Source organism: Chrysemys picta, chromosome 2 (genome assembly GCF_011386835.1).
Source record: "Chrysemys picta bellii isolate R12L10 chromosome 2, ASM1138683v2, whole genome shotgun sequence".
NCBI classification, from domain to species: Eukaryota; Metazoa; Chordata; order Testudines; family Emydidae; genus Chrysemys; species Chrysemys picta.
The window spans coordinates 267,835,429-267,852,114 of NC_088792.1; positions in this window are offsets into that span (position 1 = coordinate 267,835,429).

The window sequence follows — 16,686 nt, forward strand, 5'->3', positions numbered from 1 at the left end:
GTGGAATTTTCATTTCCTAATCTGTACTCTTCTGCCTGGATTTTGAACTGCCCCTTACCCGTGCTTTGAAGTGCTTCTTCCAAATTCACAATTTACTGTTTGAAGTGTCTGAGGTAATGCTCTGTAACCCTTCCCAGGGCCTTTAGCAAGAGAAGCTTTCAACTCAGTGGAAAATGCATTTCTGTAAAATAAAACAAAATAAAAACTACTTGTAGAGTGAAATGGGCTAGGCAGCCCGATAGCACTCTCTTATATTATGGAACAAGAGCCAGACCCTGCACCATTACCGTGAACATAGGATCAAGCCCCAAGTTCTATGCTGGAGGTTATTTTTGTTTGTGTTGCAAAAGGTTGGTGATCAGGAAGAGGTCAAAACGTAAAGATTAGGACATGTTTTACGATATTCTTAAATCTTTTTCTCTCTTTCTTTCTTTTCCTGGTGGTTATATAGATTAGAGACCCTACACGTAGGTTACTAATAAGTCTTACACCTGGTAGCAATCACTACTCTGCATTATGCAGCCACTTCCCAATATCATATATAAGCAGATGGGAACTTTTTTCCAAGGGTTCTTTTTATCCATGTTCTTGAATGTAAGCTATCACTGTGATCTTAAGCCACTTTTATTAGAGTCTGCTTTCAATCAGGAGCGGGGGGTTTGTCATGGAGTGAACACACTGGTGGGTAAAATGAACCACTTTAGAGACTAAAATAAACAAACAGGAATTTCCTCAATGCTCCATTTAATCTTCCTCTTTTTCCTGTATTAAATAAAATTTACCATAATGTTGTTGTTATAAGTACTCTCATTAAAGTATATAGGTGTTCAGAACTGAGAAACGTTTTTTTTTAAATAAACAAAATATGAAGAAGAATCCCTTGAAGAAGACATTTAGCAACTCATGATCAAAACAATACTAATTAGCAAAGGCAGCGGGGCATTTCATCGCTTCACTTTCCCGCTTCCCATTAATTTGAGCTATAAAACTAAATTTAAAAAGCCATATTGTTGATTTCAACATGCTGATGTCTATATTTATAAAGTTATCATCATTATTTATGTGATGACAGCAGTTAGAGGTCCCAGATCAGAATGGGGCCCTGCACATACACAGATTGGCTTTGTCTAGATTATGGCCTGGCCTAACTAGAAAACTAGGTGGGTTTAACTATGTCGGTCAGGGTGTGTGAAAAATCACACCCCTGAGCGATGTTGTTAAGCCAGCCTATGTCCCTGTGTAGACAGTGCAAGGTCCATAGAAGAATTCTTCATCAATGTAGCTACCACTTCTCAGGGAGGTCGATTACCTATGCCAATGGGAGAACCTCTCCTGTCCTCACAGGTAGCGTTTACACTGAAGTGCTACAGTGGCACAGCTGTGCCACTGTAGCATTTCAAGTGTAGACAAGCCCTAAGAGACAGATGCTGCAATTGGATACACATGGGATCCACCCAAGTTACACCCCTTCCAGGGCAACTGCACAACCATGGTAGAAGAAATAATGTTTTTAAAATACTGAAAAATGCTTTGCTAACACACAGGAAACTCTAGAGTGGATGAGGTCCAAGAGATTTGTGTGGCCAGCTGCTGCCTGTATACTGTACATATATCTTATTCTTCAAAGAAAAGTCCCCCACACTTAAATTATGGCCTTTCCCTGTCTTACAGACTCCCAGAGGCCATAGAGGTTGGTTCTGTGGCGACCCAATTTATCCAAGGGGAAAAGGTCATCCTAGTGCAGAAAATCCTTATCCTCCAGCTTTATGCCAGGGAGTAGCAGATCATGCAAAAGCTTTGCCACCCACTGTGTAGAGCTGGTTGAAAAAAATTTCAAACATTTTCCATTGAAATTTCCACACACACAAAAAAAGTTACCACCTCTAATTGCCTGTATTCACTTACAAAAAGCTTTGTTAAGGTTGCTGTCATGCAACACTATCCTCTGTAGCTTACAACTCCAAACTCAAATGTTCAAAACCCAGGAAGTTCTTATTTAAAAAGTCTCTCTACATAGCCCCAAAAAGAACTGTTCACACACAACTAGGAGCCACTCCTCTCATGAACCAACTGCACACCATTTCTTCTAAGCCAAGCCAATGCCTACTGGGCACAATCTGTGACAAAAACAATAAATCGCAAATGTTTCCAGGGGAGTATGGCCTCAAAGTAGAGATGGCTGAACTGTTTTGGGCAAAGTTAGTCACAACTTGAATTTTCATCCTAACCTTGACTTGAACCCAAAGATTTATTTTTTGGGTTAAAAAAAGCCACTCGTGTTTAAAAATAATTTGTGTCTTTTAACCTCCTGATTTCAGCTGGAAGTCAAGGCTCAAAGCAGAAATAATGGGAGAAAAAAATAATCCAAATGTATGTCAAAGCTAACTCAATACAAGAGGCGGGGGAACAGACTCTGATGAGATTAACACCAAAACTCTGTGCCAGAGAAATTAAGGTTCTCCCATTGTAGTCCTAGACTCTTCCTTACTGAAATCCCTTAGCCGGATTCTCAGCTGATATAAATTGGTACAGCTTCATTAAAGTCAGTGGAGCTACAGTGATTTACACCAGCTGAAAATCTGGCCCCTTCATATTTGGTCGAATTCAATTTTGTGTCAGATTGAACGAAATATAAAATTTGTTTAGAGGTCATCATTTTTAAGTCCTCTACCCAGCACCAAGTAAGCAAGGACTGTTTCTGTTACAAATCAGTTGTCTGGGCCTCCTCCACAATTCCCCCAAATGCAAGCCTGTATCCATTCTTTACTGATTCTCAAATTTGCATCCATTTCAGTCCATTTAAACAAGCAACTACCAGCATTATAATACAATAAGCCTTCTTTAGAATGAAGCCCCTTTGGTTTAATTTGTGATCTGTGTGGACATTACAGTAGAAGGATTATGCTAAATCGGTTTCTGTCACAGAACAGTTGAACAAAGCAGTGGTTTTAAATGCATGAAATAAGCATTCTGAAATGAGCACTTTGTAACTGAATTCAGAACAAGAATTTAGCCTCAATGATTTCTATTTACATATGTTTGGATCCAATCCTTACACCTTACAGAGACTCCCTTGTTTGCTGTTACAGTAGTAAATGGTTGTTCACAGGCTGCTTAAAATCAAGCAAGGAGGTCAAGCTGGGATCACGTCCAAAGCTGATCGTCTGGTCTGCATGCCTAAACTGAATATCCTTTCAGGTCTCCATCCTGTATCATTGGAGTCAATGGGAGTTTTTCCATTGACTTGAGTGGGAGCAGGATCAAGCCCCAAATGCCTTGTTATAATACAGGCAGTCCTTGACTTTATGATGTTCGACTTACGAGGCACGGCACTTACGACGTTTCTGAATTGACACCCTGATTCTACTTACGGCAATTGGTTTCAACTTTACAATGCTCGGTCCTGCAATGGAGTGGATTGCGGTTCCAAGTTATGACGTTTCAACTTACAATGGGGATCAATTGTGTCATAAGGCCGAGAACTGCCTGTATAATGATTCTCCGGGGTTTTCATATTGGGGACCACTGGTTAAACTAGAGACCCTCATGTGGACTACCTTCCCCTTACTGCCCTCCCATTCCTGATCCATATTTTTCCATCAGCAACTTTAGTGCTTGATTCCAGAGCAAGATAGAGGGGAACAGTAGTATCAGGTTGAAACTAAACTCTCTAATGTAACAGGTGAGGCTGCTTGTTTAGATCCCTCAATTTTGTCTCCGTTTCTTAAACCTGGGTGTACTGCTTTCTGTTTATTAATACCAAACCCCTCTCACTGTCTGCATCCCCACTTTATACTTCAGTTCTGCTCTCCTGGGGGTTTACTACTCTTTCAGTTTTGCTCTTTGCACACACAAATCTATTCAGCCTCCCAGCACTCCTGAGCAAACTAAGGCAGAGACATTGACTGAGTTGACCAAATCACAGGTCAGTGGACGAGCTGGAAACAGAGCATGGGGTTTGATTCCTAGCCCCCTGCTTCAAAATACAACTCCCTACATGGGAGAACCTCGCCAGACATAATGGAGCTGAAATGTAAAGTATAGAAGGTCCCACTCCTTTAAGGTGGCAAACTCTCTTTTAGAAAGACGGATTGTAGTAATGGGTTGTATAGCACTCAGGGGTTTAGAGGAAGATTTAGTGGCACACACTGGGCACACTCACTGTCAGACAAGCTCATCCCAAGTATTAGAGGTCCACAGGAGTTCAGTTTAGGCTGTTGGTGCACCTGAAGCATGCGGCACTAGTCGAATCATGTGATGAGAATAGTGGCTTGTTCCTGTAGGACTACCCTTTCCTTGGTATTTGCTTATATTGCTGGATTCCTGTTTGTCTGAGAGCTTGGCAATGCTATTCTGTTATGTTGTCCTGTCCTTGATCTTTGACTATATCAACAAAAAAACCGAGAAGTCCTTGTGGCACCATAGAGACTAACAAATGTATTTGGGCATAAGCTTTCATGGGCTAGAACCCACTTCATCTGATGCATGAAGGGAAAATACAGTAGCAGGTATAAATACATGAAAGGATGGGGGTTGCTTTGCCAAGTGTGAGGTCAGTCTAATGAGATAAATCAATTAACAGCAGGATACCAAGGGAGGAAAAATAACTTTTGAAGTGCTGAGTGGCCCATTACAGACAATTGACAAGAAGGTGTGAGTAACAGTAGGGAGAAATTAGTATTGGGGAAATGAAGTTTAGGTTTTTATTCAGGCCTAATCAGATAGTATCCAGTTTGCAAATTAATTCCAGTTCTGCAGCTTCACATTGGAGTCTGTTTTTGAAGTATTTTTTGTTGAAGAATTGCCACTTTTAGGTCTGTTATTGAGTGACCAGAGAGATTGAAGTGTTCTCCTACTGGTTTTTGAATGTTATGATTCCTGGTATCAGATTTGTATCCATTTATTCTTTCGCATAGAGACTGTCCGGTTTGGCCAATGTACATGGCACAGGCGCATTGCTGGCACATGATGGCATATATCACATTGGTAGATGTGCAGGTGAATGAGCCCTGGATGGTGTAGCTGACGTGGTTAGGTCCTATGATGGTGTCCCTTGAATAGATATGTGGACAGAGTTGGCACCAGGGTTTGTAGCAGGGTTTGGTTCCTGGGTTGGTGTTTCTGTTGTGTGGTGTGTAATTGCTGGTGAGTATTTGCTTCAGGTTGGGGGGCTGTCTGTAAGCGAGGACTGGCCTGTCTCTCAAGGTCTGTGAGAGTGAGGGATCGTCCTTCAGGATAGGTTGTAGATTCCTGATGATGCGCTGGAGAGGTTTTAGTTGGGGGCTGTAGGTGACGTCTAGTGGCGTTCTGTTACTTTCTTTGTTGGGCCTGTCTTGTAGTAGGTGACTTCTCGGTACCCTTCTGGATCTGTCAGCCTGTTTCGTCATTTCACCAGGTGGGTATTGCAGTTTTAAGAATGCTTGATAGAGATTCTGTAAGTGTTTGTCTCTGTCTAAGGGATCGGAGCAAATGCGATTGTATCGTAGAGCTTGGCTGTAGACAATGGATGTGGCCTGGATGAAAGCTGGAGGCATGTAGGTAAGTATACTGGTCAGTAGGTTTCCGGTATAGGGTGTTGTTTATGTGATCATCGCTTATTAGCACTGTAGTGTCTAGGAAGTGGACCTCTTCTGTGGAGTGGTCCAGGCTGAGGTTGATGGTAGTGTGACGGGTCGACTGCCCCACCCCTCTTCCTGGACCCGCTCTGTCCCAATAAAGTGCAGAGAGGCCTCCAGTTATGCAGCATCCGTGGCTTTATTTACACACACAGTTCTCCCACCACCAGTGTTGAGCTATATACAAGGCTTGCGGGGTTAGTTCCCTCTTTTCCTGCAGTCAGCCCGCAGCTAGGAGATTGACCTTTCCCTGGCTGGGCTTTTCTGCTGGCTCCCAGCCCTTATAACTGCTGGCTTGTCAGACCCGCAGGTGGAGCCAATCCGCAGGCCAGGCATCAAGTCTGTTTCACCAGCCCCAATCTATTTCACTTGATTGGAGCTGGCTGAGCAGGGGTAATTAGGTGCTTTTGCACCAGCACCCTGCTACCCACCTCCCCGCTTTAAGCTGGTGCCAGGCCTGGTCTCCCTCGGCCCTGCTTCCCTCAGCTGGGGCTTTGCCCTGGGGTTGGGCCCCCTGCCCAGCGGGATAATCCCTAGGCTCTGTCTTGGGGGGTGTCAGCATGCCCCATCCACAAAAGGTGCATTGGGTAGGGGGTGGGGCACCCCACAGGTCTACACTCACCCAGAGGTCTTCACACCAGTCGCACCCTTGGACTGGTCACCCCGGATGCCTCCCTTCATTCCCCGGTGGGGGAGACGGGTCAGAGCCCCAAGTCTGGCCCCGATCTCAGGATCGGGCCCTCCGCTCCTTGGAGTTTGGGTCTCCCCCTTTTGGGCTTCCACCCTCCGCTTTGTCTGTACCCTCTTCTCCGCCTCTGTCTGCGGGATCCCCTCCCCTGATGGGTCCTGTCTGGGAGGCTCCGTCCCCTGCATGGTCACTCCCGCAAGATCCCTACCTTAGCTATGTTGTCTAGGAGTCTCAGCTTCTTCCCCTGGAGGTTATGGGGGCTCTGCCCTTCCAGGGTCCATCCTTGTACAGGCCTTGTCCCCTGCCTCCAGGGCTCTCTCTCTCTCCTGTTTTGGGAGTCTCCTCCCCCAGACCCCCCTCCCCTTTGGGGAAGGGTTCCAATCCACCCCCAGGACCACGGGGTAGGCCAACCCCTCTATTACCCCCACCCACTTCCAGGCAAACCTTCCCTGCGCCTCCAGGGGTACCTGGGCCACAGGACAATACTCTCTATCCCTGTGGATGCATTCCACTAGTATCCTTTCCCCGGGGATAAGCCAATACGGCTTCACTAAGCGCCGCTGTATAAGGGAGCGAGCAGAGGCCATATCCACTAGACCCCTCTGAGGCCTCTTTCCAACCCGCACCAGGATAGTGGCCAACCCGCGTCTCTTTTTCCGCCCCCCAACCTTGGTCCAACCACAAAATTCGGCTGCCCCACATTCCATCACTGGGCAGTCCCGGCTCTTATGTCCCGGCTGTCCACAGCGCCAGCATACGAGCTGCCTCGGGTGGCTAGGGGTCCCCTTGGGCTCCTCCCGTCGCTTGTCTACTGGCTTCACCCTGGGATGCTTGCGGGGTTTCCTGGCCCCCCTCTGTGTCCCGCGGGGCTCAATGCTCCCTCGGCGAGAAGTCTGCCTCTGCATACTCCTCCGTTCTCTGCACGGTGGCTTCTACGCTGGCTGGCTGATGTTGCTGCAACCCAAACCTGCACGCTATTGGGCAGACACTGTACAAACTGCTCAAGGACCTCTTGGTCCATTATCTGCGCCACGGTGTGGGCATCGGGCCTCAACCACCACATTGCCCAGTCCGTTAATTTCTGGGCAAAGGCCCGGGGCCACACGCCCCCCGCCCACCGGGCTGCCCTAAACTTTTGCTGATATTTCTCCGCCGAAAGCCCGAGGTGGTCCAAGATCGCTGCCTTCACTGCATCGTAGTCCCTAGCTTGGGCATCCGCCAGGGCCATATACGCTGCCTGCGCCTCCCAGCCAGATGGGGCCAGCTGCAGGGCCCAGGTTGCCCGGTCCATCCTGCGCCCAGGGCCATCCACTCGAAGGTGCCCAAAAAGGCAAGTAGAGCTTGCTTCTCCACCTGGTGGGACTGCTGGAATGCCTGTAGTGCTTTCTGCATCTCTCCGTGTTGTTCAGTGAGCCACTGCAGGGTGCCTTCCATTGCCGGGTCGCCAAACTGTATCTCTGGCCACAAATCCCGGACAAGCCCCCACTTGTGACGGGTCCACTGCCCCACCCCTCTTTCTGGGCCCTCTCTGTCCCAATAAAGTGCAGAGAGGCCTCAAGTTATGCAGCACCCGTGGCTTTATTTACACACACTGTTCTCCCACCACCAGTGTTGAGCTATATACAAGGCTTGCAGGGTTAGTTCCCTCTTTTCCTGCAGTCAGCCCGCAGCTAGGAGATTGACCTTTCCCTGGCTGGGCTTTTCTGCTGGCTCCCAGCCCTTATAACTGCTGGCTTGTCAGACCCACAGGTGGAGCCAATCCGCAGGCCAGGCATCAAGTCTGTTTCACCAGCCCCAATCTATTTCTCTTCATTGGAGCTGGCTGAGCAGGGGTAATTAGGTGCTTTTGCACCAGCACCCTGCTACAGGTAGGGTGGAAATAGTTGAAATCTTGGTGGAATTCCTGAAGGGCCTAGTTCCCATGGGTCCAGATGATGAGGATGTCATGAATGTAGCACCGTTTTGCCTGTTATCTTTGTTGCTATGTTTTGTTTTCACTTTAGTCTTTCCATCTAATCAGCATTCTGCAAATGACTTAGCCATATTATCTGTTTCCTTTTTCACTTCCTCTTCTTTCTGACGCACTTGTCCTGTATTCTGCATGCCATGCATAGCCTAAAGCCGTGGTGAAAGACGTAATGGTCTGCCTGCTAGACAGTTAAGAAACTGGTTGGGTATATTAGCAGCTCAGGATGAGATTAGCCGTTCATCTGCTATGTGAAATCTGAAGAAGAAACCCTGTAAAGCTTTCTGCAATGCACAGCGACATGGCTCAGTGCTATAATAATGTGTAGAACTGTAAAATATTGCAATTCATATAATCATTTCTACATATAAAGAGCAGAAGCAGGAATTTTGTTACTGAGGGTTCATACATTAAGACTGTAGAGTTAACCAGGTTCCAATGTAAACATGCAAATGACTGAATTAAGTTCAATGGTGGACTACTGACATTTCTGTGTACTAGGCGAGAACTCATGAGGATGGGATAATAATACTTTGCACTTATTTTATATATTGTCTTCCAGCTAAAGAGCTGAAAGCACCCAGGAAACCCTGAATTAATTTAGCCTCACAGCATTCTTGTGAGATAGGTAAATATTATCACCGCCTCCTCACTTGTAAGAGCCTTCACAGCTTAGCCCTGCCCTTCCTCTCTCATTGTTTATTAGAGCTGCCGACCCCCTGTGACAGTGTACCCCATAAGGCTTTATGGGGAGGGGGTGCTTATAAATGTATGTATGACATAACTGGAATATGTTTTGTGCTGCCTGTGCCACGTAACATATCTCCGTAAGGGTTGTGATCTACTATATCTATTCATCCTATTTGTACATATATATCATTTTCTACTCGAGCTTAAGAATATGGGCTGTATGCTTGCCTGATTTCTAAGTAGCTTTGTGAGGCATTTGGTCAGCTTCTTTAGGAAGGAATTTGCCAGGTTAAGTACCTGATCAGGAGACACTTAGGGAACAATGCATCTTGGAATGCTCCAATCCACATGAGAAGTCTTCCTGGAGACATGCAAGATGCCATGTGGACAATGCAAAGACTGAGTCATGCAGGGGCATGTGACTTGCCCAGGTGACTCCAAAACTCCATCTTGGAGCTGGGCTTTGCAGAGGAGGGAGGTCCCCACCCACAAGAGAGAGTCTACTTAAACCTGTGGGAGACCCCTCCATTTTGTCTTCAGCTGGCTAAAGAAGGAGCCTCTCCACCCCCCCCAGGATACTTGAAGGAGACTGAAACAAAGGACAGTAACTACAGGGGGTGTGAGTGATTGCTGGACCCAGGCTAAAAGGAGATTAGCCTGTAAAAGGGAGCATTCTGGAACTGGTGAGGAAATTATCTGTATTCAGTTTGTTTAGGCATAGATCTGCGCATTTTGTTTTATTTTGCTTGTGACTTACTTTGTTCTGTCTGTTACTACTTTGAACCACTTAAATCCTACTGTCTGTATTTAATAAAATCACTTTCTATTTAGTAATTTACTCAGAGTATGTATTAATACCTGGGGGAGCAAACAACTGTGCATATCTCTCTATCAGTGTTATAGAGGGCGAACAATTTATGAGTTTGCCCTGCATAAGCTTTATGCAGGGCAAAACGGATTTATTTGGGTTTAGACCCCATTGGGAGTTGGGCATCTGAGTGCTAAAGACAAGCGCACTACTGCGAGCTGTTTTCAGGTAAACTTGCAGCTTTGGGACAAGTGATTCAGACCCTGGGTCTGTGTCTGGAGCCAGACAGGAGTGTCTGGCTCAGCAAGACAGGGTGCTGGAGTCCTGAGCTGGCAGGGAAAACAGAAGCAGGGGTAGTCTTTGCACATCTGTTGGCAGCTCCCAAGGGGGTTTCTGTGATCCAACCCGTCACAGTGGCGTAGTCGAGCAGGATCTGTGCATAGTTGATTGCTTTGAGATACTGGTAGTGATTTTAAGTGAGTTTTAAGTGTGGTGGCTGGAGAACAGACAAAGTGGTTACTGGTTTGTTATTTTCTGTTTGCTTATTTCGGGCAAGGGAAGTAGGGACAGAAAAGGAAACTCTATTAACTAAGAATCCCCTGAGCTGAGTGCATCTCAGTTTCAGTGAACTGCAGAGGGGTTGTGGCCCAGCACAAGAAAGCAAGACAATGAGTACCAGTGATCTCAATTCCAGTGAACTGCAGAGTGGTTGTAGCCCAGCACGAGAAAGCAGGACAATGAGTACCAGTGACGCTGCTATTAAACTAAAGCTGGCCAGGTTGGAAGCAAAAGAGAGAGAAAGTGAACATAAGAGACGGCTGGAACTAAGACAATTAGAAATTAGTGCCATGGAGGCAGAACATGCAAGGGAAGAGGCTGCCCACAAGAGAGCTATGGAGGCAGAGGCAGCGAGAGTGGAGGCAGAGGCAGCGAGGGAGGCAGTGAGGGCGGCAGCGAGAGTGGAGGCAGAGGCAGCGAGAGAGGCAGCGAGGGCGAAGGCAGAGGCAGCGAGGGCGGAGGCAGAGGCAGCTGCCCACGAGAGGGCTATGGAGGCCCAGAGGGAGGCCCGGAAGCATGAGCTGGCTGTTATGGAGTCAAAGAGACTAAACCCTCCCCCTGCTGGCTCCACTTCCCCAAAAATCCACAAATGGGAGCGGCTATGTCCACAGTATGATGAGTCCAGCGATATCGCCGAATATTTCATTACCTTTGAGAGACTGTGCACCCTCCATGCCATCCCTGAAGATCAGAAGATGACCACATTGATAGCAAAATTGACTGGCAGAGCTCTGGACATATTCAATAAGATGCCTATTGATGATGCTTCAAACTATGGTAAATTTAAGGAACTGGTTTTGAAACAGTTTCAGGTTACACCTGAAACCTACAGGGTTAAATTCAGGAGCCTTAAGAGGGGATCTGGATTAAGTAATGTGGCTTATGCCAATGAAATGAGAGATTTGGTAGACAAATGGGTGCGGGGGAGAGGCATTACCAGCTTTGAAGGGATGTGTGATCTAGTTACTCAGGAACATTTCCTGAATATGTGCAGTGATGAGGTAAAACAGTATTTGTGGGACAAAAAGGTAAATGCAGTGGGTGAATTAGCTGAGTATGCTGACTCTTATGAACAAGCCCAAGCTGCAATCAAACACAAACCACTGGCAGAAGGGTATAAGGTTGGGGGAAAGCAGAATCACCGTTTTACCCCTGGGTCTGGGAAAAAAGAGGCTGGGCGGTCACCTCCCCATTCCCCTGGTACTCGACCCAAATTTCCTGTGCAAGCGGGGGAGCCCAAGAGGTGCTATCATTGTAAGTCCACTGAGCACCTGAGGAATAAGTGTCCCTTACTGAGTGAAGCTGCGGCTTCTCAGAGCCAGGCTGTGGCCTCTTTCCACACAGGATTTGTAAAGCTTGCTTCCACACAACCCAGCAAGGAGCATATGCATGCTGTTAAATTGAATGGTCAAATGCTTCTTGGATTAAGGGACACGGGTGCTGAGATTTCTGTGGTCAGGAGGGACCTAATCCAGGAGAAGGATCTGTTGCCAGGTAAAATGGCAGAATTAGAGCTGGTCGGGGGTTACAAAGTCCTTGCACCTTTAGCTAAAGTACACATGCAAACTCGGGATTTGCAGGCTGAGCTGACTGTTGCAACGGTGGCACACAATTTTGCACCGTTTCTACTGGGGAATGATTTCTTTAGTGTGGCAGAATCTGTTCCAGGGTTGGTTAGCAGTGAGAAGGAATCTTGTGCCAAAAGCCCCAGAGGGGGGGGCGAAGTCACACAGACTGCTGGGGGAATAGGAGGGTGTCTCTTAGATTCCTCTGCAGCAGTAAAGGATGCAGCTTCGGGGGCAGGGCTGATTGTAGCCGGTTCCTGTAGCTCTGGGGCTCAAGGGAAGTTCCAGAGGGAGGAGCTGGGTTCCTGTAGCTCTGGGGCTCAAGGGAAGTTCCAGAGGGAGGAGCTGGATGAAGCCAGCTCCTGTCCCCTAATCATCTCCCCGGGGGAGGGGGATGTACCACCTTGTAGCAAGGAGGCCACCACAGCTGCTGACTGCCAGGAAGTGGCAGGTCAGCAGGGGGCCGGGCCTGCCCTGGGGTGCACAGAGGTGTGTGTCCCAAAGGTGGAAGTTGGGGTCCTGGGGTCCACTGTGGTGGGAACAGGCCCCAAGGACTCTAAAGCGGAGTGCCAGCCCAACCCGAGTGGAAGGGGAGGGATTTTGCGGGCCAGTGAAAGGTCTGTTGTAGCTGGTAGCTGTGAGTCCACTGCTGGGGCAGGATCACCTTCCCTTTCAGGGGACACAAGAGTGTCGGACCCAGCGGGGAGCCCAAAGAGGGAAGCCCAAATGGAAGGTCAGGGGGGGCCACAGAGTCCACCCACCTTTTGTGGGGAGGGGCTTTCCCAGGAGGAGGGTGAAAAGTCTGCATTTGAAATGCCAGCCCCCTCTCCTGTGGATCAGGTTTTAAGGGAAACCTGGGGGTCAGGTCTCCAGGATGAGGGGGTCTATCCAGCTGACCCATTGGGAACAGAAAGTGGGGTGCCCAAAGGGGTCCAGAGCACCCCAGGGAAAGCTGCTGTTCTTGCTACACTTGCAAGAGAGAAACCTCTCTCTCCAAGACAGGGGGGGGGAAATCTCTTCATGGGAGGAACTTCACAAGGGAGTGGGGCCCAGCCCAGAGAAACTCCAGAGGGAGGGGCCGAGGACAAGTATGGTTGTAGTACACCCTTTCCTGGCCAAAGACCCAAGCACATGCCCGAACTAGAAGTCTTCCCCAAAGAGGCAGAGGAATCTGCATCAGAGGGTCTACCAGAGGGCACAGAGAACTGGGAAAATGCAATGGGTGCTAAACAAGTCAAATTGAGTGAACGAAGCCTGTCCACTGTAGATTTGCTGTTAACCTTGTGTCTTTTGCTAATTCACCTATGGGATAAAACAAAAGAATTCACACTAGTGGTAAACCCTTTAAAGATGTGGAACATATTTGATATGTGGAATAAGCTGTTATACATGCTGGGGATGGTGACAGGACAGCCCCACCAGCGTGTTACTTTACAGCCCATACCTGTAAAAAGCAGCAAAAGCATAACAGGCCTATGCTGCTGTGTAGAAGGGGAAACTGAGGCACACCGCCTCATGGCATTGGTGGCTAAATGCCAAGATACCTCCACGTTAATGAGTATTGCTGCCTGCATTCTGTTAGCAATACTACATCCCTACCTGTTTGCAAGCATCTGGGGACCAGGGACCCCAAAACGGGCTAGAACCCCCAGGAGTGACACCATATGGTTTCAAGGTACTGAAAGGAAGTGTGACCAGAAACAAACAGAAATTTTACAGGTACTGCCTCCGCCATGGACAGTGTCCAAGTCTCTGGCAGTAAGTTCAGGGGGAGGGTGTGACAGTGTACCCCATAAGGCTTTATGGGGAGGGGGTGCTTATAAATGTATGTATGACATAACTGGAATATGTTTTGTGCTGCCTGTGCCACGTAACATATCTCCGTAAGGGTTGTGATCTACTATATCTATTCATCCTATTTGTACATATATATCATTTTCTACTCGAGCTTAAGAATATGGGCTGTATGCTTGCCTGATTTCTAAGTAGCTTTGTGAGGCATTTGGTCAGCTTCTTTAGGAAGGAATTTGCCAGGTTAAGTACCTGATCAGGAGACACTTAGGGAACAATGCATCTTGGAATGCTCCAATCCACATGAGAAGTCTTCCTGGAGACATGCAAGATGCCATGTGGACAATGCAAAGACTGAGTCATGCAGGGGCATGTGACTTGCCCAGGTGACTCCAAAACTCCATCTTGGAGCTGGGCTTTGCAGAGGAGGGAGGTCCCCACCCACAAGAGAGAGTCTACTTAAACCTGTGGGAGACCCCTCCATTTTGTCTTCAGCTGGCTAAAGAAGGAGCCTCTCCACCCCCCCCAGGATACTTGAAGGAGACTGAAACAAAGGACAGTAACTACAGGGGGTGTGAGTGATTGCTGGACCCAGGCTAAAAGGAGATTAGCCTGTAAAAGGGAGCATTCTGGAACTGGTGAGGAAATTATCTGTATTCAGTTTGTTTAGGCATAGATCTGCGCATTTTGTTTTATTTTGCTTGTGACTTACTTTGTTCTGTCTGTTACTACTTTGAACCACTTAAATCCTACTGTCTGTATTTAATAAAATCACTTTCTATTTAGTAATTTACTCAGAGTATGTATTAATACCTGGGGGAGCAAACAACTGTGCATATCTCTCTATCAGTGTTATAGAGGGCGAACAATTTATGAGTTTGCCCTGCATAAGCTTTATGCAGGGCAAAACGGATTTATTTGGGTTTAGACCCCATTGGGAGTTGGGCATCTGAGCGCTAAAGACAAGCGCACTACTGCGAGCTGTTTTCAGGTAAACTTGCAGCTTTGGGACAAGTGATTCAGACCCTGGGTCTGTGTCTGGAGCCAGACAGGAGTGTCTGGCTCAGCAAGACAGGGTGCTGGAGTCCTGAGCTGGCAGGGAAAACAGAAGCAGGGGTAGTCTTTGCACATCTGTTGGCAGCTCCCAAGGGGGTTTCTGTGATCCAACCCGTCACACCCCCAATTCTACTTTTCCAGCAATTCTAGTTTCCATGGTCATTAAGTCCAGTTTTGCCTAAAATTTTTGTGCTGTCTCTCATGCTGCCTCTTAAGCATGGTAAGGCTCCTCAGAAAATGTATAATGCTACTACATTGCCCCCCTTCTGTCCCTCCTTAAAAAAAATTACCTTAGCTGTGATGTCTACAACACACTTGACAATGGCTAGGCTACTTTGTTCTGTGATCTCTGTTTATTTCACTGTTACCTTCTGCTCCCCTCATCTATTAGTCATATCCATCTGTTCTCCCTCAATTTTTAGTCTCTTTGGGGCAGGGACCATCTTTTCATTATGTGTGTATATACCATCTAGTACAACCAGGCCACATTCCCTGACTGGAGCCTCCAAAAATAAACACTAACAACAAAGCTGAGATCTTAAGTGAATCCCCCAAGGTCACACAAGAAGCCTGTAGAGAGTAGAGACCTCACATCTCTTGATGCCACATTGTCTGCTTTAACGACAAGACCAAAGAGGATTGTGATCAATTGTCTCCAGGCCCATTGAAGGTATGACAAAAAAGTAATGGGCTTAATCTGCAGCAAGGGAAATAGTTAGAAAGTCTTTTTCCTAATATCTAACTTAAAGATAGCTAACACTAGAATAGACTTTCAAGGGAGGTTGTGGAATCCCCATAATTGGAGGTTGAAGAACAAGTTGGACAAACACCTGTCAGAGAAGGTCTAGTTTGACTTGGTCTTGCCACAGCGAAGGGCTGGACTTGAAGACTTCTAGAATTCCCATCCAGTCCTACATTTCTATGATTCTATACTTCAAATTCCATTGACATCTGTGAAAGTCTTTCCATGGGATCGAGCCCTTTGTGACCATCCAGGAATATAGTATATAATACTAACAAACTTCAACAACAGCCAAAAATTATCAGATCCTCAATAATGTGGTAACTTTTAGGTATTTATTTTTATAACTGTTTATTAAGGCAACGTTACAATAAAACATTAACATACTACATCAAACATTACTTATTCGGGATCAGGTTAAATATTCAAAGAACCTGACTAAAGATTCTGGCTTGTTATAATCTAAAGAAAGATAGTGAAATGGAATAGAAAAGCACAATTATCAAGAAGAAACAAGTTCCATGAGCTGGCAGTTGTAGTTGCTATTTGAGGGACTGTCTCCACATCTGGGGGCAACAAGCTTTTTTAAGAGCTCTCATCTGGTAGCCTGGTCAGAAAAGGTTACCAGAAGAGTAGCTTGTTCCCCTTGGAGACACCAACATATTGAGTGATGGGTAAGCTGCTACTGGCTTACTGCTCCTTAGGGCACCACTTTGAACCACACCCCAAAATGCTTCGCCGTCCCCAGCAACACACACTCCTGTTGCACTCTGTCTTCCATTTCACACCCCCATCGTGTGTGCCCACCTCAAAGATATCAAACAACAACTGCCTCGTTTTCAAGTTGGTAGCCCTTGCTGAAAGTCTTTTCCACAGCCACTATTATTTGCAACAACAGGTCCTGATCTATTTATTTACTTATTGCCTCTCCAGAGAGGTCTGTCCTATGACCTCGTGACCTTTTTCACATCAGTGTGAATTGCATCTGAAGCAGTAGCCACATCACAAATGTCATCTGTCCTAAACAGAGCGCCCGCCCGCACCCAGGCTGCCTGCCACCCACCCTTCTGTCCTATTGAATATCTCCCTCCCAGCAGAAACTCTTCATCTTGCCATTCTGAAGGAAGCCAAGTTTCACTTACACAATTACATCATCTCTGCTACATGTGCTTCTACTTCAGCAGTCTTGTTTCATTTGCTTCTTGTG